The sequence below is a fragment of the Acinonyx jubatus genome, chromosome C1 (assembly GCF_027475565.1).
Source record: "Acinonyx jubatus isolate Ajub_Pintada_27869175 chromosome C1, VMU_Ajub_asm_v1.0, whole genome shotgun sequence".
In the NCBI taxonomy this organism is placed as follows: domain Eukaryota; kingdom Metazoa; phylum Chordata; class Mammalia; order Carnivora; family Felidae; genus Acinonyx; species Acinonyx jubatus.
The window spans coordinates 118,870,933-118,897,356 of NC_069381.1; the positions used below are offsets into that span (position 1 = coordinate 118,870,933).

The 26,424-nt window shown below is 35.8% G+C and overlaps 1 long non-coding RNA gene across 1 annotated transcript in view; it reads right to left on the bottom strand.

The window, feature by feature from the left end:
• Positions 1–14,140: 14,140 nt before the first annotated feature.
• LOC113595388 (uncharacterized) overlaps positions 14,141–26,424 on the bottom strand; it is a 66,262-nt gene continuing 53,978 nt past the window's right edge. The window contains exon 3 of the long non-coding RNA XR_003415887.2: positions 14,141–14,318. This is a non-coding gene — a long non-coding RNA (uncharacterized LOC113595388). The remainder of the gene's footprint in view (positions 14,319–26,424) is intronic.

The following is a 26,424-nucleotide window of genomic DNA, read 5'->3' on the forward strand; positions in this document are numbered from 1 at the left end:
TTGTAAGTCTTTAGAAAGCATAGATATTAACCTTGCATCTGGCAAAAAGTTTTTTTGCAAATTTACTTTTCCATTTGTTGATTATCTTTTAAATATGCTTATAATACCTTTCAAATACAGGCTTACTAAATATTTTGCAATCAAATCTGTTGAGTTTTACCTTGATGACTTCTTCCATTATTTTAAAACTGTAATCATTCTGGAATTTGTTTTTGAATAATATGTGAAGATAAAAATTTATTTAAAAAAAATAATTGACTTAATAGTTATGGTGTTATTTGTTAAATAATCTTCCCCTTCCTTGTCACTTTATTATGATACTTGATTTAAAATACTTTAATTCATTTGATGTATTCTTGTTTTTTTTTAAGTTAACTACTTTACTTCATGGGCCTATTTCTTCATTCAGTGTCATCCATTTACCATGCTTAAATTTATGATAGTTTTATGGCATATTTTAATGTCATTTATAGTTTCAACTGAGTCCTCAGGCTCCATTATGTCAACCTTGCTTTAAAAATGTTATTTTAGAAAGAAACATCAACACAACTAAAAGGAAACCTACCAAATGGGAGAAGATACTTGCAGATGACATATCAGAGAAAAGCTTAATATCCAAAATCTATAAAGAACTTATCAAACTCAATACCCAAAAAACAAATAATCTAGTTGAGAAATGGGCTGAAGACATGAATAGACACTTTTCCAAAGAAGACATCCAGATGGTTAACAGACACATGAAAAGATGCTCAACATCACGCATCATCAGGGAAATACAAATCAAAACCACGATGAGATAACACCTCACACCCGTCAGAATGGCTGACATTAACAACACAAGAAACAACAGGTGTTGGCGAGGATGAAGAGAAAAGGGAACCTTCTTGCGTTGTTGGTAGGAATGCAAACTGGGGCAGTCACTGTGGAGAATAGTGTGGAAGCTAGGTATTTACCCAAAGGATACAAAACTACAGATTTGAAGGGGTGCAAGCACCCTGATGTTTGTAACATTATCAACAATAGCAAAACTATGGAGAGAGCCCAAATGTCCATTGACTGATGAGTGGATAAAGAAGATGTGGTATACACACACACACTGGAATATTACTGAGCCATAAAAAAGAATGAAATCTTTCCATTTGCAATATTGTAGACAGAACTAGAGTGTATTATGCTAAGAAAAATAAATCAGTCAGAGAAAGACAAATACCATATGATTTCACTTAAATGTGGAATTTAAGGAACAAACCAGATGAACATATGCGGGTGTGGGGGGGAGAAAGAGGGAAACAAAACATAAGAGACTTTTAGAGAACAAACTGAAGATTGATGTGGGGGGGGGGATGAGCTAGATGAGTGATGCATATTGAGGAGAGCATCTGTTAAGATGAACACTGGGTGTTGTATGTAAGTGATGAATCACCGAATTCTACTATGGAAACCAATATTGCACTTTATGTTAACTAACTAGAATTTAAATAAAAATTTGAAAAGAAAAAATATATAAAAAATAAATAAAAATAAAAGTATTTTATCTATTCAGCTGGTTTAACCTCTTACTACTTCATATAAGCATGAAAGTTTGGGGGGTTGTCTAATATTTTATTGAGATTAGTTTAAAAGTATAAGTGAACTTCCGAAGATTTGTGATAATTACAACATTGTTCTTCTGCTCAAGAAGCAGAAGTATGACTTCTGGTATGACTTTCCATTTATTGAAGTTTCCTTGTTTGGCTCTTGTTATGTATGTGTACATACATACATAACATTAATATTATGTTATGTTATGCGTTATGTTATGTTATGTTAACACCCCCTCACTGTTACCTTGTTAAGTAGTTTAAAGTTAAGGTATTGCAATTTAAAAATCATCTTGGGAATTGATTATTATATCTTTAAATTAGTTATTGCCATAAAATATGAAAATTATTAATTTTTCTTTTATTTACCTTAAATAGTGCTGAAATTGGGATGTGATTCTCTGATAGCTTCTCCCACCCCAATTGTTGGTGATCGCTCCTGGAAATTTTTTAAAGCCTCAATACACTGTTGATCGTTTAGCAAATGCTTTGCAAGACTTCTGCAGTGACTAAGAATTCAGTAGCCTGCTTCCATTTTTTCTTCTGGGATAGACCCACTGGTTAGATCTGAAACTGATCTCATGCTAGCTCTCTTTTATGCTAGCTCTCTTTTTGTGGCTGGGATTCAATTCCACTCTCATCTCTCAGCTGCAGAACAAACTTATTAATATGGACAAGTCACTGATTAATCTTTCTGAGGACCTATTCACTGGGTTTGAGAGGAGGGACCTGTCCCTCCCAAACTTCCACCTCGTGGGATGGTGGCACTCACAGCAGAGACTGAAACAGACAAATGCAATCCTCCTCACCTCACCAATCTGTTGTTTTCCTGATCTTTTAATACTCTCAAGGGGCCTAGGCTGTGGGTGGGAGAGATCTTCAGAGTCATCTAACTTGGGCGATCTGTTTCACAATGTATTTTAGTATTTATATAACTTCTGCCACATTAGGATCTCAGTGGAAGTTTTTACTTCAACATTCTGCGATCCACATCTTCTTAGAGGTGGACATAGGTTCCAAGTTTCTCTGCCTCCAAACACTTTGTTCTTTGTCTTATATCGTATTATGTGGGTTCTTTTTTGGTTTTTTACTTTTATTTCTTTTTAACTTTACAGAGAGAGTGTGTGAGCAGAGGAGAGAGACAGAGGGACACACAGAGAGAGAAATCTCCACTCAGTGCAGAGTCTGACATGGGGCTCAATCCCACAACCCTGGTGTCATGGCCTGAGCTGAAATCAAAAGTCAGATACTCAACTGACTGAGCCATCCAGGCATCCCTATACTTCATGAGTTTAAAACTCTTTTCCATGTGGTAGAAATTTTCATAATTGTTTCTTTCTTGATACACTCATAGTGGTGACTGAAGTTATAGAAAGTGTGACACTTTGATGTATTTTCTGCTATAGATGGAATAGGTTGGAGTCCTGTCTCTATGCCTAACACTTATGTGAAAATACATCAAGCTCCATGATAGACTCTGGGAAAACTCAAAATGGAAGAAAAGACAATTATATTACCATTCTTTGGGAGGGGGGGTATTAATGATGTTTTTGCCAACTGAAAAAAAAAAAAAAGAAACCATACATTATTTGGAGCTATGAAATCAATATATATAAAAGTAGGTCACACTCTGGAGGAGTGTTTTATGTCATATACATTAAAAAATATGTTCTTTTATTTATTTAAAGTTGAGGCCCATTTTTTAATCTTAGAATATTTATCTGCTTCAGGATTAGAATTACAATTACAGAATATTTCCCTCAAGGCATTCTTCTTAGAAATTAAACTACATGAACGACGTGATTTCATTTTCTCTTCATATTTGTATTTCACTGAAACTCAGTTGTCATTTCTCTCTCCCTCTTTGTAGAAATATCTGCAAAATCTCCCTTAGTCCATTTTTCTTCTCAACTGCATTGATTTTCACACTTGAGCCGTATTTTTCTTTTTTAATAAATTTCTCTCCACTGCTCTCACAGAGAGATCAATGATTTCCTCCTTCAGAAATCAATGGTACAGCTGGTTGAAAAATTAGCTTTTTTTTTCATTGACAGGTGTCTTTGGCTTGACATAGAATCTTCTTTGGATGAAAATTTCCTTTAGGATCTGGGAGGGTAGAAATAAGGCTTAAGTAGAATAAGGCCTTGGACCTCTGGGAGCTAGTGACCGAACACAAGGTAGAGAGTGTAGCTGGATCTCTGAACCTTAGTGCATGAGAGAAGCTTCTCAGAGCCATTGTCCGTAGGCCAAGCTACTGATCTCCTTCCAGGGACTCAAGCTGAAACAATCTCCACATCCCATAAACATGCAAATAATTTGTTTTATTTGGGAATCATAAGCAAATTTTGGCCTTGATGAAATCAAGCCTTTTTTTTTTTTTCAACGTTTATTTATTTTTTTTGGGACAGAGAGAGACAGAGCATGAACAGGGGAGGGGCAGAGAGAGAGGGAGACACAGAATCGGAAACAGGCTCCAGGCTCGGAGCCATCAGCCCAGAGCCCGACGCGGGGCTCGAACTCAAGGACCGCGAGATCGTGACCTGGCTGAAGTCGGACGCTCAACCGACTGCGCCACCCAGGCGCCCCAATCAAGCCTTTTTTGAAGGAAAGATCAGGTACTTTGGTTCTGAGCAAGGAGCCTGAATTCAGATGCCTTGATTTGGACTCTTCTTTTATTGCCTAAAGTTTTATTATTGATTTTCTGCTTCTCTTTCCTGTGAATATTGATTCTTACTTCCTGAGAAAGAAAGGCCAGGTGCATGGAACATAGGGAAGGAGGGCCTGGGTTAAAGTCTCTGCAATTATTTTGCCCTTGGTGAGAGTTAATGTTCTGGAGACCCTGGACAGACTAAAGCTCATTAAAATTGAATTAGAAGAAAATTGCAATATCTAAAACAAAATAAACGACACAAATTTAAGTATAAAATTAGTAAGTGTTGACGTGTGTATACACCCATGAAATAATCACCACAATGGAGATTGCTAATATTTCCATTACTCTCAAAAGTTTCCTCATGCCCCTTGGTAATCTCCCCTCATCTTCCCCTCTTCCAAATACCGTCCCCATCCCCCCAACCACGGATAGACTTTCTCTCACTATAGGTTAGTTTGCCTTTTCTGGATTTTTATATCAATGTAATCAAATAGTAAGTATTTCATCTTCTCTGGTGAATTTACCTCAGCATTATTATTTTGAGAATTTTTCATGTTGTTGGCTTTATCTATTGACAGTTCTGTCCTTTATCTCTTTGTTTTATTCCATTCTGTGGATATGCTACAGTCTATCAAATTACCTGTTAATGGCAGTTTTTTGTTTTTTGTTTTTTGTTTTTCAGTTTGGGGCTATTACAGATAAACCTCGTCCTGTTTTTTTTAATTTTTTTAATTTTTTATTTTTAAAAATCAAAAATTAAAATTAAAATTAAAAATTAAAAATCAAAAATTAAAAAAAATAATGTTTATTTATTTTTGAAGGACAGAGATACAGAGTGTGAGTGGGGGGTGGGCAGAGAGAGAGGGAGACACAGAATCTGAAGCAGGCTCCAGGCTCTGAGCTGTCAGCACAGAGCCCAATGAGGGGCTCGAACCCACAAACCACAAGATCATGACCTGAGCCAAAGTCGGATGCTCAATCGACTGAGCCACCCAGGTGCCCCAAGATTTGATTTTTTTTAAGTAAGATCCACCACACCCAATGTGTGATTCAAACCCACAAACCTCGAGATCAAGAGCCTCAGCCTCCACCAATGGAGATTCCCAGGCCTCCCAAAGCTTGTTGTGTTTGTTTTCTGTTAAATATTACTATCTTGACAACTCCAATTTCATGTATTTTGTCTGTTTTTCAGTTGTTTTTCAAGTGTGTGAGAGGGAGGTGATGTGTGCTAAGTCCAGTCTCTTTTACTTTACTAGGCTAGAAGTGGAACTTCCACATAAGATTTTTAAAATCTACCATTGAACAGATGAAACACAATAGTCAGTCAAGTTAATTGTAGAAAAGCCCTCATAATTATGTACAGGAGCCCCACAAGGATATGAGACTCCAAAAAGACAGCAAGCAATTGAGCCTTATATACCATCCTGAGCTAAGGAAAGAGAGAGGGGGTCAGTGTGCTTCAAAAGGTAAGAAGGCAGATCACAGGAAGATGAGACAAGGAAATATTTGGTAAAGAAAATTTACCTTGCCACAAAGGGCTACTCCAAGGAACAAACCAAAGCACACTTGGTGGAGGGTCCAAAATATCACTATGAGTAGGTAATAAAGTCACCAAAGTCACAACAACAGAGAGCAAGTAACAATCTCAGAAAAAACACCTCCTGAAGGGTCAGGCCCTGGACAGTGTATGACCATCCTTTAATATAGCAGGGCTCGCAGGTGCAGAGCACACAACAAGCTTTTAAAGCACATAAGAGACAGAAAACTAGCCAAAATGATGAAATGGAACAATTCTCCTCAATAGAAATTCCAGGAAGTAGCAACAGCTAATGAATAGATCAAAACCGATTTAAGCAATATAACTGAACAAGAATTTAGAATAATAGTCATAAAATTAATTGCTGGGTTTGAAAAAAAGCATAGAGAGCAGCAGAGAATCTATTGCTACAGAAATCAAGGGACTAAAAAATGGACATGCTGAATTAAAAAATGCTATAAATGAGGTGAAAAATAAAATGGAGGCAGCCACAGCACAGATTGAAGAGGCAGAGGAGAGAATAGGTGAATTAGAAGATAGAATTATGGAAAAAGAGGAAGGTGAGAATAAGAAAGATAAAAATTCCAGGAGTTCAAGGGGAGAATTAGAGAACTAAGTGATACAATCAAACGGAACAATATCCATATCATAGGAATTCCAGAAGAAGAACAGAGAGAGAAAGGAGCTGAAGGTGTACTTGAACAAATCATAGCTGAGAACTTCCCTAATCTGGGGAAGGAAACAGACATTGAAATCCAAGATGCACAGAGAACTCCCTTGAGATGTAACTTGAATCGATCTTCTGTATGACATATCATAGTGAAACTGGCAAAATAGAAGGATAAAGAGAGAATTCTCAAAGCAGCTAGGAATAAACAGGCTCTAACTTACAAAGGGAGACCCATAAGAGTAGTGTCAGACCTATCTACTGAAACTTGGCAGGCCAGAAAGGAATGGCAGGAAATCTTCAATGTGATGAACAGGAAAAATATGCAGCCAAGAATCCTTTACCCAACTAGTCTGTCATTCAAAATAGAAGGAGAGATAAAGGTTTTCCCAAACAAACAAAAACTGAAGGAATTCATCACCACTAAACCAGCCCTGTAAAAGATCTTAAGGGGGACTCTGTGAGTGAAATGTTGCAAGGACCACAAAGCACCAGAGCATGGAACCTACAAGCATGGAACCTACAGATATCACAATGCTCTAAACCCATATCTTTCAATAATAACATTGAATGTAAATGGATTAACGCTCCAGTCAAAATACATGGGGTATAAGAACGGATAAAAAAACAAGACCCATCTATTTGCTATCTACAAGAGACTCATTTTAGACCTGAGGACATCTTCACATTGAAAGTGAGGGAATGGAGAACTATCTATCATGCTACTGGAAGTCAAAAGAAAGTTGTAGTAGCCATACTTCTATCAGACAAACTAGACTTTAAATTAAAGGCTGTAACAAGAGATGAAGAAGGGCATTATATAATAATTACAGGGTCTATCATCAGGAAGACTTAACAATTATAAATGTCTATGCACCAAATTCAGCGGCCCCCAAATATATAAAACAATTATGCACAAACATAAGGAAGCTTATTGATACGAATGTAGTAATTGCAGGGGACTTTAATGCTCCACTTACAACAATGGATAGATCATCTAGACAGAGAATCAATAAGGAAACAAGGGCCTGAATGAAACATTGGATCAGATGGACTTGACAGATATATTTAGAACTCTGCATCCCAAAGCAACAGAATATACTTCCTTCTCCAGTGCAAATGGAACATTCTCCAAGACAGATCATATACTGGGTCACAAAACAGCTCTTAATAAGTATAAAAGAATCGAGATCATACCACGCACACTTTCAGACCACAATGCTATGAAGCTTGAAATCAACCATAGGAAAAAGTCTGGAAAACTTCCAAAAGCATGGAAGTTAAAGAACATTCTACTAAAGAATGAATGGGTAAACCAGGCAATTAGAGAAGAAATTTAAAAAAAAATATAGAAACAAATGAAAATGAAAATACAACAATCCAAACACTTTGGGATGCAGTGAAGGCAGTCCTGAGAGGAAAATACATTGAAATCCAGGCCTATCTCAAAAAACAAGAAAAATCCCCAATACAAAATCTAACAGCACACCTAAAGGCACTGGAAACAGAACAGCAAAGACACCCAAAGCCCAGCAGATGAAGAGAAATAATAAAGATCAGAGCAGGAGTAAACAATATAGAATCTAAAAAACAGTAGAGCAGATCAATGAAACCAAGAGTTGTTTTTTTGAAAAAAATAAACAAAATTGATAAACCTCTAGCCAGACTTCTCAAAAAGAAAAGGAAGAGGACCTAAATAGATAAAATCATTAATGAAAATGTAATTATTACAGCCAATCCCTCAGAAATACAAACTTATCAGGGAATACTATGAAAAATTATATGTCAACAAACTGGACAACCTGGAAGAAATGGACAAATTCCTAAACACCCACACACTTCTAAAACTCAAATGGGAAGAAATAAAACATTTGAACAGACTCATAACTAGTAAAGAAATTGAATAAGTTATCAAAAATCTCCCAATAAATAAGAGTCCAGGACCAGATGGCTTCCCTGGAGAATTCTACCAGACATTTAAAGCAGAGATAATACCTATCCTTCTCAAGTTGTTCCAAAAAATAGAAAGGGAAGGATAACTTCCAGGCTCATTCTATGAAGCCAGCATTACTTTGATTCCCAAACCAGACAGAGACCCAGCAAAAAAGAGAACTACAGGCCAATATCCCTGATGAATATGGATGCAAAAATTCTCAACAAAATACCAGCAAATTGAATTCAACAGCATATAAAAAGAATTATCCACCATGATCAAGTGGGATTCATTCCTGGGCTGCAGGGCTGGTTCAATATTCTCAAATCAATCAATGTGATACATCACAGTAATAAAAGAAAAGATAAGAACCACATGATCTTGTCAGTAGATGCAGAAAAACATTTGACAAAATACAGCATCCTTTCTTAATAAAAACCCTCAAGAAAGTCGGGATAGAAGGAACATACTTAAACATCATAAAAGCCATTTATGAAAATTCCACAGACAATATCATCCTCGATGGGGAAAAACCGAGAGCTTTCCCCCTGAGATCAGGGACACAACAGGGATGTCCACTCTCACCGTTGTTGTTTAACATAGTGTTGGAAGTTCTAGCATCAGCAATCAGACAGCAAAATGAAATCAAAGGTACAAAAATTGGCAAAGATGAAGTCAAGCTTTCACTTTTTGCAGATGACATGATATTCTACATGGAAAACCCGACAGACTCCACCAAAAGTCTGCTAGAACTAATACATGAACTCAGCAGGATACAAAATTAATTACATAAATCAGTTGCATTCTTATACACTAATAATGAAGCAACAGAAAGAGAAATAAAGAATTTGATCCCATTCATAATTGCACAAAGGATCATAAAAAATCTGGGAATAAACCTAACCAAAGATGTAAAAGATCTGTATGCTGAAAACTATACAAAGGAAATTGAAGAAGATACAAAGAAATGGAAAATGAAAAAACATTCCATGCTCATGGATTGGAAGAATAAATATTGTTAATACTACCCAAAGCAATCTACACGTTCAATGCAATCCCAATCAAAATTGCACCAGCATTCTTCTCAAAACTAGAACAAGCAATCCTAAAATTTGTATGGAATCACAAAACACCCTGAATAGCCAAATTGAAGAAGAAAACCAAAGCAGGAGGCATCACAATCCCAGACTTTAGCCTTTACTACAAATCTATAATCATCAAGACAGTATTGTATTGGCACAAAACCAGACACATAGACCAATGGAATAGAATAGAGACTCCAGAATTGGACCCACAAATGTATGGCCAACTAATCTTTGACAAAGCAGGAAAGAATATCCAATGGAAAAAAGAGAGTCTCTTTAACAAATGGTGCTGGGAGAACTGGACAGCAACATGCAGAAGGATGAAACTAGACCACTTTCTTACACCATTCACAAAAATAAACTCAAAATGCATGAAGGACCTGAATATGAGACAGGAAACCATCAAAACCCTAGAAGAGAAAGCAGAAAAAAAACCTCTTTGACCTCAGCCACAGCAATTTCTTACTCAACACATCTCCAAAGGCAAAGGAATTAAAAGCAAAATGAACTATTGGGACCTCATCAAGATAAAGCTTCTGCACTGCAAAGGAAACAATCAACAAAACTGAAAGGCAACCGACTGAATGGGAAAAGACATTTGCAAACGACATATCGGACAAAGGGCTAGTATCCAAAATCTATAAAGAACTCACCAAACTCCACACCCGAAAAACAAATAATCCAGTGAAGATATGGGCAGAAGACATGAATAGACACTTCTCTAAAGAAGATATCCAGATGGCCAACAGGCCCATGAGAAGATGCTCAACGTCGCTCCTCATCAGGGAAATACAAATCAAAACCACACTGAGATACCACCTCACACCGGTCAGAGTGGCTAAAATGAACAAATCAGGAGATGCTGGCAAAGATGTAGAGAAACAGGAACTCTTTTGCACTGTTGATGGGAATGCAAACTGGTGCAGCTACTCTGGAAAACAGTGTGGAGGTTCCTCAAAAAATTAAAAGTAGATCTACCCTATGACCCAGCAATAGCACTGCTAGGAATTTACCTAAGGGATACAGGAGTGCTGATGCATAGGGGCACTTGTACCCCAATGTTTATAGCAGCACTGTCAACAATAGCCAAATTATGGAAAGAGCCTAAATGTCCATCAACTGATGAATGGATTAAAAAGTTGTGGTTTATATACATAATGGAATACTACTTGGCAGTGAGAAAGAATGAAATCTGGACATTTGTAGCAACGTGGATGGAACTGGAGAGTATTATGATATGTTAAATAAGTCAGGCAGAGAAAGACAGATATCATATGTTTTCACTCCTATGTGGATCCTGAGAAACTTAACAGAAGACCATGGGGGAGGGGAAGGGGGAAAAAAGTTACAGAGAAGGAAGGAGGCAAACCATAAGAGACTCTTAAATACTGAGAACAAACTGAGGATTGATTGGGGGTGGGGGAGAGGGGGGAGTGGGTGATGGGCATTAAGGAGGGCACCTGTTGGGATGAACAATGGGTGTTGTATGGAAACTTTTGACAATAAATTATATTTAACATAAAAAATAAAAAAATAAAAATCTATCATTGAATACATTTTTTATTGTGCAGTAAGTACTGTTCAAAGTTCCTGTTATTAAATTTCAATGATTTATAAGTAATGTGACTGAAACAATGTATTTATCAGGTTATTGTATTTTCCTCTAGATGCACAAGAAGGTCACAGTTCCCAAAGTCCTTTGTATGCAGGTGACATGACGCGACAAGTTTTATCAGTGACTTGAACAGAAGAAATGAAAGCCATTTTCAGCTCTGGCTTGAAATTATCTTTAACGGTCCACACCTTTGTCACTTACACACACACAGACACACAGACACACACACACACACACACACACACACACATCCATGCAGCTGAAAGCAGAGGACTCTGACACTATTGAGACTCATGACAGAAAGAGCCCGTGTTCAAGTCAGTGCTTGAGAAAAAAAATGCTCACATCATTGAGCCTAGAAGACAAAGGAAATGAGAGTTGATGCTAGAAATACAGGAATATGAGAGACATAGATGTTGAATCAACAGGTACAGATTAAATCATCCAGAGCGAGCATACATAGGAGAGCAGACTGGAGAAAGGAAGGAAGGAGAAGGATATGGGAAACCCTGCAATCTCTCGTATCTTACATATCATGCTTCCTGCTTGACTTAGAACCCCAGCAACATGGAACATCTAGGTATTTCCTCCACATCCTACGTAGCGTTTCTTGCCTGTTATTCCTTGGTTCATGCTGCCCCCTTGCCTACAATGCATCTTTCCTTCCTCTCTTGACTCATCTTAACATCATTTTTTATTCTTTCTGCAGGAAGTCTTCCATAAAAGCCTTTCTCCAGTTAAGCGAGCCATTTCTCCCTGAGGTTCCAAAACAATCTGTTCTCTGTGCACACCTGTGTCTCTTCCTCGTAGCTGCAGCTGCCCCTCAGCAGCTGTGGGATCTATGGTATCAGCAGAGAAAACTGAAGAAGATGGGGCTAGTGTTGGGGAAACTGAATATCCACATGCAGAAGAATGAAATTGGACCCTTATCTCACATATTTACAAAACAACTCAAAGTAGATAATAGACAACTGTAGTACCTGAAAGAGTAAAATTACTAGAAAAAAAAAACAAGACAAAACAGAGGGAAAATGCTTCTTGCCATTGGTTTGGGCAATGATGCTTTGGGATATGACACTGAAAACACAAACGTAAAAGCAAAAATAGGCAAGTGGGATTGCATCAAACTGCAAAAGCTTCAGCAGAGGGGAAAAAAACCAATCAGCAGAATGAAAAGATCACTTACAGCATAGGAGAAAATATTAGCAAAGTATATATCTGATAGGGGTCAATATCCAAAATATATAAGGAACTCAAACAGCACAATAGCAAAAACCAAAAACCAAAAACCAAATTACCCTATGTAAAAAATGAGCAAAAGACCTGAATAGATAATTCTTCAAAGAAGACCTACAAAAGACCAACAGATATATGAAAAAAGTGTTTAACATCACTGATCATAAGGGAAGTGCAAATCAAAATGATGAGATATTACCTCACACTTGTTAGAATGACTATTATCAAAAAGACAAAAAATAGCAAGTGTTGGAGAGGATGTGGAGAAAAAGGAACTCTTGTACACTGTTGGTGAGAACGTAAATTGGTACAGCTATTGTGGAAAAACATTTGGAGATTCCTCCAAAAATTGAAAATAGAACTACCATACCATCCAGAGATCCTGCTTCTGATTATTTACACAAAAGAAATGAAATCAGAATCTCAAAGAGATCTCTGCATTCCCATATTCTTTGTAGCATTACTCACAATAACCGATTGTTGAAAACCACCCAAATGTCTGTCAATGAATGAATGGATAAGGAAGTTGTAGTATATATACAAAAGGAAATACTCTTCATCCCTAAAGGGGAGGAAATCGTGACATTTTTGCCAATAGAGGTGAACTTGGAGGACATTATACTAAGTGAAATAAGCCAGACACGGAAAGCAAGTACTGCAAAACCTCATCTATGTGGGATCTGAAACAGACAAATGCACAGAAGCAAAGAGTAAAATGGTGGCTTCCAGGAGTTAAGGGTGGAGTATATGGGGAGATGTTCCTCAAAGGATTTCATTAAAGGATTTCATGTTGGCCAAAATTGAAGTTACAGAAGATAAATACATTTGGAGATCTAATGTACAGCATAGTGACTGTAATTAATAATCATGTATTGTATGTTTGATATATTTGCAAAGAGAGTAGATCTTAAGTATTCCCACCACACACACACACACACACACACACACACACACAAAGAGATAATGATGTGAAGTGATGGACATGTTAATTAACTGAATTGTTGGGATCATTTCACAATGCATACGTATATCAAAACATCAGTTTGTGCACATTAAATATATAGAATTTTGTTTTTGAACCATGCCTCCATAAAACAAAAAAATATATATATAGTGAATTCCTGCATACCCTTTATCCAACTTCCCCTAATGCTAGCATCTTATATAACCTTAAGACAATAATAAAAACCAAGAAATTAACATTGGTGCAGTACTGCTACGATTATTATATATATTTTAAATAATAAAATTGAGGACTTCTTTATATAATAGGTCATTTGGATAGTCTTTTTGTGAAAACTTCTCAGTTCATTAGCCAATTTTTCTAGGGGGTTGCTGCCTTTTTCTTCTGTTGAAATTTGTAGTTTCCTTATAAGTTTTATCCCATGAAAATTTTTGTCAAAATACTTATGCATTAATTCACTTAAAATAACAACAGACCTATACATGTTAACACAACCAATATATTTAATAAAAAATGCCTATAGTTTCAAAAACAAAAACCAATGTGAAGAGTGACATTGTACAGGAGCACCTGGGTGGTTCAGTCGGCTAAGCATCTGACTCTTGGTTTTGGTTCAGGTCATGATCTTACGGTTCATGACATCAAGCCCCTTGCTGGGGTGTGTGCTGACAGTGCAGAGTCTGCTTGGGATTCTCTCTCTCCCTCTCTCTCTTCCCCTCCTCTGCTTGCATGTGTGCACACACATGTGCACGTTCTCACTCTCTCAAAATAAATAAATAAACTTAAAAAACAGTGATATTGTACACATCTCCAGTGTCCTTAATGCCTGGATTAATGGAAGATAATTGAATTCACATACCTGCTTCTTGGTTCTATTTGTTACGGTACGCTTTCTTATTTGTCTTGTATTCAGCAGTGGTGATACACCAAAGTAGATTCAGCCATTATTGATTGATGGGTGCTAATTTCGTTTCCAATTTTGTAGGGCTTTGTTGTGATTTGCTTTGTTTTTGCCATCATGTGTGTGCTTCGGTAAATATTCTTGTACCTTTTAAAAAGGAGGAGGAGGAGGAGGAGGAGGAGAAGGAGGAGGAGAGGAAAACAAAGGCTGGTTGCCTTCTAATATTTAAAAGCACAATATTGGCTTCACCAGGCTACTTCACATCATTAAGACATATCCCACAGTAACTGAAGCCCAGCTCAAATAATACACTTTCAGACAGCTTTATATATGTTACATATTTCTCAGTTTTATCATCTCCATAACAAGCCACTTTCCCAAGTAATAAATTGGGGACAATGGAGGAGAAAGAGAAAGCAAACACAATCACCTCAATTATAGAGACTCTCATCCCAGGGCCTGTCATCTCATGATCTTATTTTCTTCTTCTTGCCTCTGGGCACCATATAACTTAGACTACCTACCTATTATCATGGGGAACTTTTCAAGTTCCCTAGGCATTTTGTAACAAAGATATTGCCTTAGTATTCCACATTGGGTGAGCCCTGATCGTATTGAAATCCTAAGAATCCATTCTATCTAACCGTATACTAATCATAAAATGGAGCCTAAGGAATAAAAATAGTAGTGTGGGATAAAAGGATGCCACAAAAGTACTGTCTAGGAATAAAAAGGAAGAGGAATATGGATCTCTACCATGAGCCATAAGTTCCTAATATATACACCCACATCCATTCAGCATGGTATTATAATCATTTATTCATGGTCTGCCTTTCCCACTAGACTGTGACTTCCTTTAGGTCAGGAAGCACTTATTATCATTTCTTGTGTCCCTAGCATCTAGCACGGAGTGAGATCCAATATAAATGTTTTTGGTTTAGTATGATTGTTTGGAAACAAATAAATAAATTGTGCTCGTTCATTCGTTGAACACATATTTAGTGAGCCCAGACATATGTTTTAAAAGTTTAGGATACATGAAAAGAACAGATTTCCATCCTGTGGAGCTTACATCAGGGAGGAGATAGATAATAATTAATAAATATAAACATGAATAAATCATATAACACGGTAAAAGTGGTTATTGTGGAAAAAAAGAAAAAGTAGAGCCACGTTAACGGGATTGACAATGGGCAGGATCTGTAGCAGATTGCACTGTTGAAAAGGGAATTCAAGGTAGGGCTTGTTATATAGCTGAGATTTAACCACAAATTGGAAGAAGAGAGGAGCAAGGAGGCTGGTGTTCTCGGCGGGAGAGAGCCAGGAGGAGAAGAGCTGGAAAGGTCAAAGTGTGGGTCAAGTAACGGCTCCTTGGCAACTGGGGTGGGTTTTGAACCAAAGTATAAAGAGAAGAGTTCACAGGAGTGATATTCTACATTTTAAAAGGATTTAACTTACATTGTAAAAATCTGTATTCGGTGAAGCAGAGAGAGAGAGAGGGAAGAAGCAGGGATTGCCATGAGAAGGCTCTTGAAGTCATTCAGGTGAGTGGTAAAAAGCTCAGACGAGGTGGTGGCAATAGACATGGAGAGAAATGTTTAAATGTTACATGGGTGTGATGGTAGAGCCAGAAAGTTTCCCCGACAAAGATTCTTGACCAAACTTTAGTCAGGCCCTTGCATCTTCCTAGGCCCATCTGTGCACTTCCTTGTAAAATCCAGTTGTAACATGAACCCTGCCAGATCACCCTTGATATCTGATCAGGATTCCTCACTCTTCACCCTTTGTATCTGGTCAAACTGACCAGCTTTCAGCAGAAATCCTCTTAGGTTGATGCAGCCAGAATTCTTCCTAGATTTCATGTCTTTTCTTGGTAAATTTCCCATCCACTGATTCCCCTGCTTCCTGGCCATAAATCCCCACTTGTCCCTGTTGTATTGGAAACAGAGGCCATGGGATGCCTGGGTGGCTCAGTTGGTTAAGTGTTTGACTTCAGCTCAGGTCATGATCTCAAGGTTTGTGAGTTTGAGACCTGTGTCTGGCTCTGTGCTGACAGGTCTGAGCCTGTTTTGGATTCTCGCTCTCTCTCTCTCTCTCTCTTTCTCTCTTAACCCCCTCTGATCTTATTCTCAAAAATATTAAACATAAAAAGTAAAGGAAAGAAACGGAGCTCAGTTCTACACTGAGGTGTCTTCTCCCTTACTGCAATTATCCTGAATAAAATTTTCCTTCGCCATTTTAACCTCTGTCTGCCTCTGGTTTTCTCTGACATTCCCTTTGGGTTGGATCTGGGGTATGAGAGGAGGAAAGGTCCAAGGTTTCTGGATCAAGCAAAAGGAGAGGTGGGGTAGTCACAGAGGGAAACACAGAAGCTTCAGGTGAAACAGGTAAAACGTTAAGACAGCTAAAACACATAACTTTTTTTTTTTTGGTGGATTTTATGCACTTCTCAGCTCTTTGCTTTTCCAATTGCTACCCAGCAGGCTGCTCCGTCTGTCACTGTTATTTATCAGTTGTCCAAACAAAATGTGTTTCTAGATTTGAGGCTTTTTAAATATGTCTAGGAAGGCTGTAATCAGCCTACTCTGGCTGTAATTAGAAATGTCATATGGAGAATCACATCCTGCTACATTTTAAGGTATGTCTTAACTGGCCACCACCATTAACTGTACATGAAAATAGTTACAAACATTAAGATTAATGAATGGTTATTGCTAATCGACAAGACACCATGGTATACACTTATGGAAGATATCAGCAACCACATACAATTACAACAATTTTTTGCAACATGACAACGTAGGGAATCCTTGGGGTAGCGTAATTATTACCTCGTTTTCCCCCTGACATACTGATTTTAGGACGACGTAGATGATATTACTACTAAATAGCACAAATCCTGTGATACACTATCAACCAGCTACCAAATATATGATATCTGGATTCTCTAAGAGTTTATTCATTTTATTACTTAATGCCATTTCATGAATGTGCCAAATAGGAAGGAAATAAACTGCCTGTCTCTAACAAACTCAGAGAATATAAAGGAAGGGGGTGGGGGGAAAGCCATCTAATCATTTTATCAGTTTCTGAAATCTAGAGTATCCAGGTAGACTATCCAATAAATCACTGGAATAAAATGAGATGCAGCTAAGATGAGGCTTTTTAAATTTGTTGCTTGTAAATTTGAGCCGTCGGCTGAAGACTGGAGTGGGAGGTCGCCACTGGAAAGTGACCTGAAGTAACAGGGATTTGCTTGTCATGAAAGAAAAAAAAAAGAGTATGTATCCAATGAATAGAATAAATCAAAGCCTCTTTAAAAACCCTCTGTTATGACCCTCTTGTTTTACGGTAGAGGAAAAGAAGATGCGAAGAAAGAGTCATTCAGCTGGTAGGGCGAAAACTGAGGTCACCTGAAGCTAACCTCAAACTGGTATTGCCTTGTGGCATTAAGGACTAAATAACCACGACGTAGCTGGAGCAGACGGATCCAGAAGAACATGAAGAACAGTCAATTTGGGAAGAACTTAGAGTGTGGGTTGTATTATGTTAAGCCCTGGGGCACAAATAAGCCAGCAGCGGGTGTGCAAAGCAGTCTCTCCTTTCAAAAAGTGCATCCCCGGGAAAGACAGAGGGTGACCTAGCTAAATCTCATTATAAATCTGATAATGGCAGGTGAACTGGCAGAGAAACCAATATTTCTAATAGGAGAGTCGTATCAGGGAACACTTTTATCAGGACGGTTCTGGCTGTCTAGGACTGCTCATGTCTTAGGATTCATTTATTTCTGGATTGTGGCTCTTCGGAAAGTGACACAAAAATTAGTCACTGAGCATAAAATGAAATGTCTCATGACCAAAATAGCTCTCTTCTGTATACAAAAAAAAAAAAAAAAAAAAATCTAGCTAGGGACTTACAGACTTACTTTACTTAAAGAATTCATGTGTTAATCTGGGCAGACTGTATCCAATACAACAAGAAAGGACCTGGGACCTCTGTGCTACCTGTGTCTCAGGATTACTAGTGTGCTTGATTTTTTTTTTTTTTTTTTTAAGTAGGCTTCATGCCCAGTACACAGCCCACCTCAGGGCTTGAACTCACAACACTGAGATCAGGACCTAAACTGAGATCAAGAGTTGGACGCTTAACTAACTGAGCCACCCAGGCACCCCGGCTTAAATTTTTACTACAGCCTATTAGTAGTTCTCTACCTCGTGGGAGTCTGATTTGACAACTCAATCTCTTCCATTATCTCAAACACTCCCTGTAATTTTATTAGCAATGTGGAGGAAACACATACCCACAAGGAAAAGAAAGTAGAAAACAAAAAGGAAACAGGCCAAGAAACCAAAAACAAAGATAAATGGTACAAGAGCTGAGGTCCTGAATTCTTTTGATCTCTCTGTGAAATTAAAAAGTTCTTGGGGCGCCTGGGTGGCTCGGTCAGTTAAGCATCCAACTTAGGCTCAGGTCATGATCTCGCGGTCCGTGAGTTTGAGCCCGCGTTGGGCTCTGGGCTGACCGCTCAGAGCCTGGAGCCTGTTTCGAGTTCTGTGTCTCCCTCTCTCTCTGCCCCTCCCCTGTTCATGCTCTGTCTCTCTCTGTCTCAAAAATAAATAAATGTTAAAAGAAAAAATTAAAAAAAAAAAGTTCTCAGTGTTTGTGGCATTGCGTAATGAGTAAGGAGCTTGAGAGCATAGGAAAAGATGTCAACTACCAACAAACATGATTGTTCAACGCTCAATTTACTAATGACAAAACCTGTTCAGTGATATTCTTCTAAATATTAGGAGACGATTCGGGACTTGTGAATTTAATAAACAAATAGCTCTAAATATTTAAGCATTATAAACTCTTTAGATCAAATTTACCAAAGTATTTAATTATAATCACATTCAAATATACTTTTTTATTAAAAGGACATTAAATACACATTAGTAGAATTTTATTTACCAGAATTGTATTAAACACAATTAAATTATAAAAGTGTCTAGATGATAAGTCTAATATCTTTTTTCATGCTTTTTTCTTATTTATACTCTTATTTTCATATCTTATGATATGATATGATATATGATATGATATAAGTTACCTTTCTAAACTTCTTTTGATACCCCTTGACTAGCTTAAGTTATAGGATCCAAGTTACCAACTTCTGATTCCAAGGGCATAAGTCATGGAAATGTCTCTTGATTTTAAGCCACATGGTTCCTTTTCTAGCTGAACTTCATTTGTTACCTCACCATTACTCTTTTTTAAAATTAAATTTTATATTTTGAGATAACCGTATATTAACATGGATTTGTAAAAAGTAATACAGAGAAATACGATGTGTCTATTACCAGTTTCTCCCAAGGTAACATCATTAAAAAAATATAAGACAAAACTATAAGATGTTGACAGATGGAGAACATTTCTGGAACACGAGAATCTCTCCTGTTGCCCTTTTAGAACCACTTCCATTTCTGTCCTGCCAACACATTTTACTTAAACCTTGACAAACACTAACCTATGTTGCATTCCTATAATGTAATCATTTCAAATATATAAATAGGATCATATTGTATAGGATGAATGGCTTTTTTCATTCATAATGATGTCCTTGAGATGCATTCAAATTATGGAATTTAATAGCTTAATACTCCAATCCTTTCCATTGCTGATTAGAAATACATAGTATGGATTTATTAATTTGTTTAATCCTTTGTTGAAAAATATCGAGGTTTCCCATTTTCTGCTGTAATGAATACAGCTGCTATGAATATTTGCTTTTTTTTTTTTTTTTTTTTTGCAATTTGCAATTTGCAATTTTTGTGTGAACAGAAGTCTTTATTTCTCTGGGGCAAGTGTTTTGGAGTGAAATTGTTAGGTTGCATGCTCGTTCGTGTTAAGATTTTTAGTACGTCCTGCCAAAGCGAGCATCAGTTCATGTTAAGATTTTTAGGAAACTGCCAAACTGTTTTCCAGAAGGGCTGTACCATTTTGTGTGCCTACCAGCAGTTTATGAGTGATAGAGTTTCCCTGTATCCTCACAAATACTTTATGTTGTCACTTCTTAAAATTCTTTAGTCAATTTGATAGGTTTATAGTGGTATCCCATCACGCTTTTAATTTTGATGGCCCACATGGCTAATTTACTCTCCCACCTATTCTTTTCGATGAAATGTTTTATCATGTCCTCTGCCAATTTTCAAATTGAATTGTTTGCTTGTTTTTACAGTTAAATTTTGAGAGTTCTTCATATATTCTAGGTGCTAGTGCTTTGTTAGGTATGTGATTTGTGAATTTTTTTCTCTCAGTAGGTACCTTGTGTTTTCATCCTCTTAGTAGGGTTTTGCCAAACAAACATTTTTCCTTGTGATAAAGTGCAAATTATCAGTTTTTTCTTTTTATGAATTATGTTTTTGGTAATAGGTCCAAAACTTCTATGTATGCCTAGCTTGAGATCTGATGTTCTTTGGTTCTAAAAATTTATAATTTTATGTCTTGCATTTAAATCTGAGATCCATATTGAGTTAACTTCTTTTTGTTAAGTTTATTGATTTATTTTGGGAGAGAGAGAGAGAGTCAGGGAGGGGCAGAGAGAGAGGGAGAGAGATTCCCAAGCAGTTAACTGTCAACACAGAGCACAACTCAGGGCTGGCACTTGTGAAGTGTGAGATTATGACCTGAGCCAAATCCAGAGTCAGATGCTTTACCGACTGAGCCACCAGGTGCCCCAGAGTTAACTTCTTAATAAAGTGTGAGACTTAGGTTGAAATTCATTTTTCTGCCTATATATGATCAACTGCCTGCCATAGTGTCATTTGTTTTTAAAGAACTACCTTCCTCCATTGAATTACTTTTGTAATTGGTCAAAGATCTGGTGGGTATATTGTGTGGTTCTGTTTCTGGGTTCTTGGTTCTTTTCCATTGATCTAGGTATGTGTCTATCCATCTGTCAAGTTCCATAATAAATTTTAAAACCAGGTAGACTGATTTCTCCAACTTCATTTTTCATTCTCAAAACTGTTTTAGTTATTCTAGTTTCTTTGTCTTTCCATATAAATTCTACATCAACAAAATTTTTGTTGGGATTTTGATAGAAATCACATTAAATTATGTATTTATTAGGGGAGAATGGCATCCTAATTGTTCAATCCACAACATCATATGTCTTCTGTGATCTTATTTGTATCTTCTTCGATTTCTTACATCAGTGTTTTGTAACTTTCAGCATACTGTTTACTTTTATTTGATTTATCTCTAAGTGTTTCCTTTCTCTGAGCAATTGTAAACTCACTGCATTTTTAATACCAGTGGGTAATTGTTAACATGTAGAAATGCAATCGATTTTTTATGTTAATCTTGCAACATTTAACCTTGCTCAGCTCACTTATTAGTTCTGAGTTTATGTATAGATTTTTTGAGTTTTCTAAATAGACCATAATGTCATCTGTAAGTAGAAACAGTTTTATTTCTTTCCTTTCAAACTGAATGATTTTTAGGGCCTTTTCTTGCCTTAATGCACCGACTAAAACTTGCAGCCCCATGTTGAATAGCAGTGTGAAAGGACAACCTTGCCTTATTTCTAATCTTAGAGACTCTTATGAGTCTTACTTTTAAACATATTGGCTGTTGTATAAAATGTGTAGGAAATAAATTGATGTTACAGTTAGAAAACATGGATTAGAACATGACTCTTCTTTCCATGTATTTGGGTATAGAACGGTATCCTTCTAAGGGTTAGGCTGCTTATTTGTTAAATGGAGATGATTAAATAAATCTCATAAAGTTCTTATAAGGATTATATGAAACATGTACAGAATATTTTTTGTATGAAGGAATTTTTCCCCAATAGATATTACATTTCATAACTGCTTATCTTATTCACTTTTGTTTTATTTATGTTTAACATCAGCACTTACTACATATTTGGTTCTCAATATAATAGGACCGTTAACGGATTTTTCATTAAATACTGTTTCTTTTCTTCAACATATTTTTTTTCACATTAGTATCCACCATGGGGCCCACACATAGAAAAACAGTCCCAAATTTATGGCAACCACATGACACAATAACTAACCAATTAACGTATTGTCTATTGAAATATATGCATTTTGTTCATTTTTAAAATATCTTTTCAAACATGATTGTTTTGATGATATATTGTTCTCAATCATGTATTCTTATTAGTTAATAAGCTTTTTTTAAATTTTAGAATACTCAAAGGCATATTTTTCTTGAATGTACAATGAGTATTATTCAGTACTATATGTTGAAGACAGAGTTTTTATAAATATTAAACTTATTTATTTAGGGTAACTTCTATAATACTAGAATAAATAATAGTTTTTCAGCATAATAACAAATGGCCCACCATGCATATATGCATATCAACAGGGCAAAACTTATGTGGCTGTTCATAAATAAAATAAAAATAAATCCAAACTCATATTCATGCATATATTAATTGTAACTTTGTATTATTGAAAGTTTAACGACGCCCATGTTTTAAAAATGCAAATATGGTTGTCTTTTATTAGGAGTATCTTGTGCTCGCTTCAGCAGCACATATACTAAAATATTAGGAGTATCTATTCATTTTGAAAGGTATGTGGAGAAAATGAAAAGTGTTTTAATGATCTTCAAACTGCTCAGGACTGAAAACGTTAAACACTATGGCAAGCACAGGGTGTAGTGTTTACCATGGAGAAAAGAGGACCCAGATGCTTGAAAAGCTTGTTTTCAAGACAGGTTTCTTTTGTAAAGGATATGAGCCAGGTTATTTTTATCTCTAGAAGATAGAACACAAGCAGATTGGTTTCAATTATGAATGGAAAGTTCTCTTAGATGTCTGGTTATAACTTCAAAAGAGAAACAGACCAAACAAAACAGATTCTAAATTCATTCCCCATCGAGATCATTAAACAGAGAAGGAAAAAAAAAAAAAAAAAAAAAAAAAGCTCCATTGTAAATGCCTTATCTGAAGATCTCGTTAAAAACAGAAAAGGGAGTACATTAGATCTTTCCAAATTTAGGATTTAAAAAATGCTAAGTGAAATATTCTAGATTAACTCTCCTTTATGTTTATATCATATATTTTTCTGATAATTTTTAAAGTCATATTAATATAATTACTACTCTTGATGTGTGTGTGCTTGTGATTGAAAAACTATTATTAAGAAAATAAAAATGCAAGTCACAGACTGGAAGAAAGTATTTATAAATCATATATCTGATGAAGAATTTATATCTAAAATATATTTTAAAAACCCAATAATAATGAGACATAAAAACCAATTTAAAAATCAGCACAAGATTTGAATAGATATACATTCAAGGATATATGAATGGCTAATAATACAAAAATAATATTTATAGGATCCAGAATTCTGGTCCTAGGTTTGAGAAATTAAAATATATCTCCATAAAGAGTTTTGTACACAAATGTCCATGGTAGAAATATTCAAAAGATATCAAACACAGAAGCAATTCAAATATCCATTCAATGTTAATGAATAAACAAAATGCTATATGTATATATATATATCCACAAAATGGGAAACTATTTGGCAATCAAAAAGACTGAATAACAGATGTAAGTCATAACGTAGATAAATCTCAAAATGATTATGCTCTGTCAGAGTTTTTCAATCCTGGTAGCATGGAATTTGGAGGCTAGATAATTCTCTGTTGTGTGTGGGCTATCCTTTGCATTGTAAGATATTTAGTAGCATCCTTGACTTCTGTCTACTAGATCCCAGTAGAACCTACCCCAGTTGTCACATCTAGAAATATTTGTAAACATTGGAGAATATCCCCTAGATGCCAAATTACTCCTGGTTAAAAGGCACTGTGCTAGGTAAAGTTTCACATGTATGTTTCTATTTATAGGGAACATTCAGATAAGGCAAATCCATAGGGACAGAAAATAGATGAGTAGTTTCCAGGGACAGGGGTGAGATAGGAGGTTGACTACAAAAGGGAACATATGCTATTTTGGGTGATGGAAATGTACAAAAACTTGGTTGTGGTGATGGTTGAATAATACTGAAACCTGGTAAAAGTTACTGAATTGTACACCCAAAACTACTGACTTTTGTTGTATGCAAACGACCCATCAATAAAGATGTTAAAATGCTAAAAAGAAAACATACCTTTTAACTAATCTAAAGAATTTAAACACATGGATAAATGAAAAAAAAAGGAGAAAATATAATTCTTAGAGATGAAAAGTGAAGTTTGTAAATTAAAATTCCACTGAAGGGCATTGAAAGTAGATGAGATTCTGCAGAAGAAAAGAAAACCTTTTTGAAAGTGTACAAAATAAAGCCTGAAAGGGGAGGAAATTGAATAAAATAAGCAGGGCTTCAGTGATTGGTGGGACATTATCAAGTAGTGTAATATATATGTCAACATAAAGTACAACAAACACACACACATTTAAATTTTTGGAAAACAGTTTTAAACAGAAAAATTTCAAAAACATAATATGATAATTACTGCAGGGAAGGAGTCAGCAAACTATGGCCCTTGGACCAAATACAATCCATGGTCTGTTTGTGTATAATTCTCAAGCTATGGATAGTTTTAATTTTTAAACATTTAAAAACAACAAAAACATGCAACAGAAACCTTATCTTGCCTACAAAGCCTAAAATATTCTCTACTCTCTAGACAATCCACAGAGAAAGTTTGAATCCTTTTCAATAGAGAAACTAAAAGGAGAAAACTATACTGCTCATCATAAATTTATGTGATCCAAGTTTATTGTCTATCCAAGACAATAGAATGATGTCTTCCCCCAGAGTGTTAACACAATAATACTGACAACATAATATTCAATGTCCAGTGAAAATATATGTTCACAAAATGAAGACAAATATAGGCTTTTTAAAACAAAAATTGAATTTGTTTCTAACGTAACTACCCAACGAGAAGTTAGAGAAAATCAAGAAGATCAAAAGCTGATCTTTGGGGAAAATCAACAAAATAAAGAAACCTCAGGTATCCTGATTGAGAAAAAGTAAGCAAACACCCAAATTATATTTATTAGACATTAGAAAGGGGATATCACTACTGATCATAAGATATTTAAAGGAAAATAAGAAAATATTGTGTATGACTCAAAGTTCATAAATGCAGTACTTAGATGAAGTGGACAAATTCCTTGAGAGACACAAATAGCTTACTCAAGATATAGTTCTTTATCTATTAAAGAAATTTGATTGTAATTAAAAACTTTTCTATATGGAAATGTCAATTGGTGTAGCTACTATGGAAAAGAGTATGGAGGTTCTTCAAAAAATTAAAGAAAGAACTACCATAAGATCTAGCAATTCTACATCGGGGTATTTGCCAGAGAAAAACAAAAACACTAATTCAGAAAGATATCTGCACCCCCATGTTCACTGCAACATTATTTATAATAGCCAGGATATGAAAACCACATGTGTCCACCAATGGATGGATGAATAAAATGTGGTATATACATACAATGGAACATTATTCAGACATAATAAAGAATGGCATCTTGCCATTTGTGACATGGAAGGACCTTGTAGGCATTATACTTAGTTAAATAAGTGAGACAGAGAAAGATAAATACCGTATTATCTCACTGTATGTGGAAACAAAGAACAAAAATACTAAAACTAAAAACAAACTCATAAATACAAACAACAAATTGGTTGTTGAGAGAGGCAGGAAGTGAGGCATAGGTAAAATGGGTGAAGATAGTCAGATGATACAGACTTCAATTATGAAATATGTAAGTCTTATGCTGTAATGTAAAGCATGGTGGCCATAGTTAATAATATTATATTGTACATTTTAAAGTTGTTAAGAGAGAAGATCTTAAAAGATATCACAAGAAAAAAATCTGTAAAAATGAGTCGTGATGGATGTTAACTAAATTATGCTGATTATTTTATAGCGTGTGCATATATTAAATCATTATGTTACACTTCTGTAACCAATGTAAATTTATATCTCAATTAGAAAGAACTTTCCATGAAGAGAAGTATAGTCTTAACAGGCTTTACTAATGAAGTCTACCAAATATTTAAGAAAAAAAAATTACCAAATCTACATAAACTCTTCCAAGGAATTGAAGAAAATAATATTACTTTTCAACTCACTCAAACAGGCCAGCACTAGTCTGATGCCCAAATTGTAAACAGACATTACAAGAGAAACAAAAACCAGAAACCAGTATATCTTATAAAAATGGATGCAATAATTATTTTAAAAAGTTAACAAAAATCCA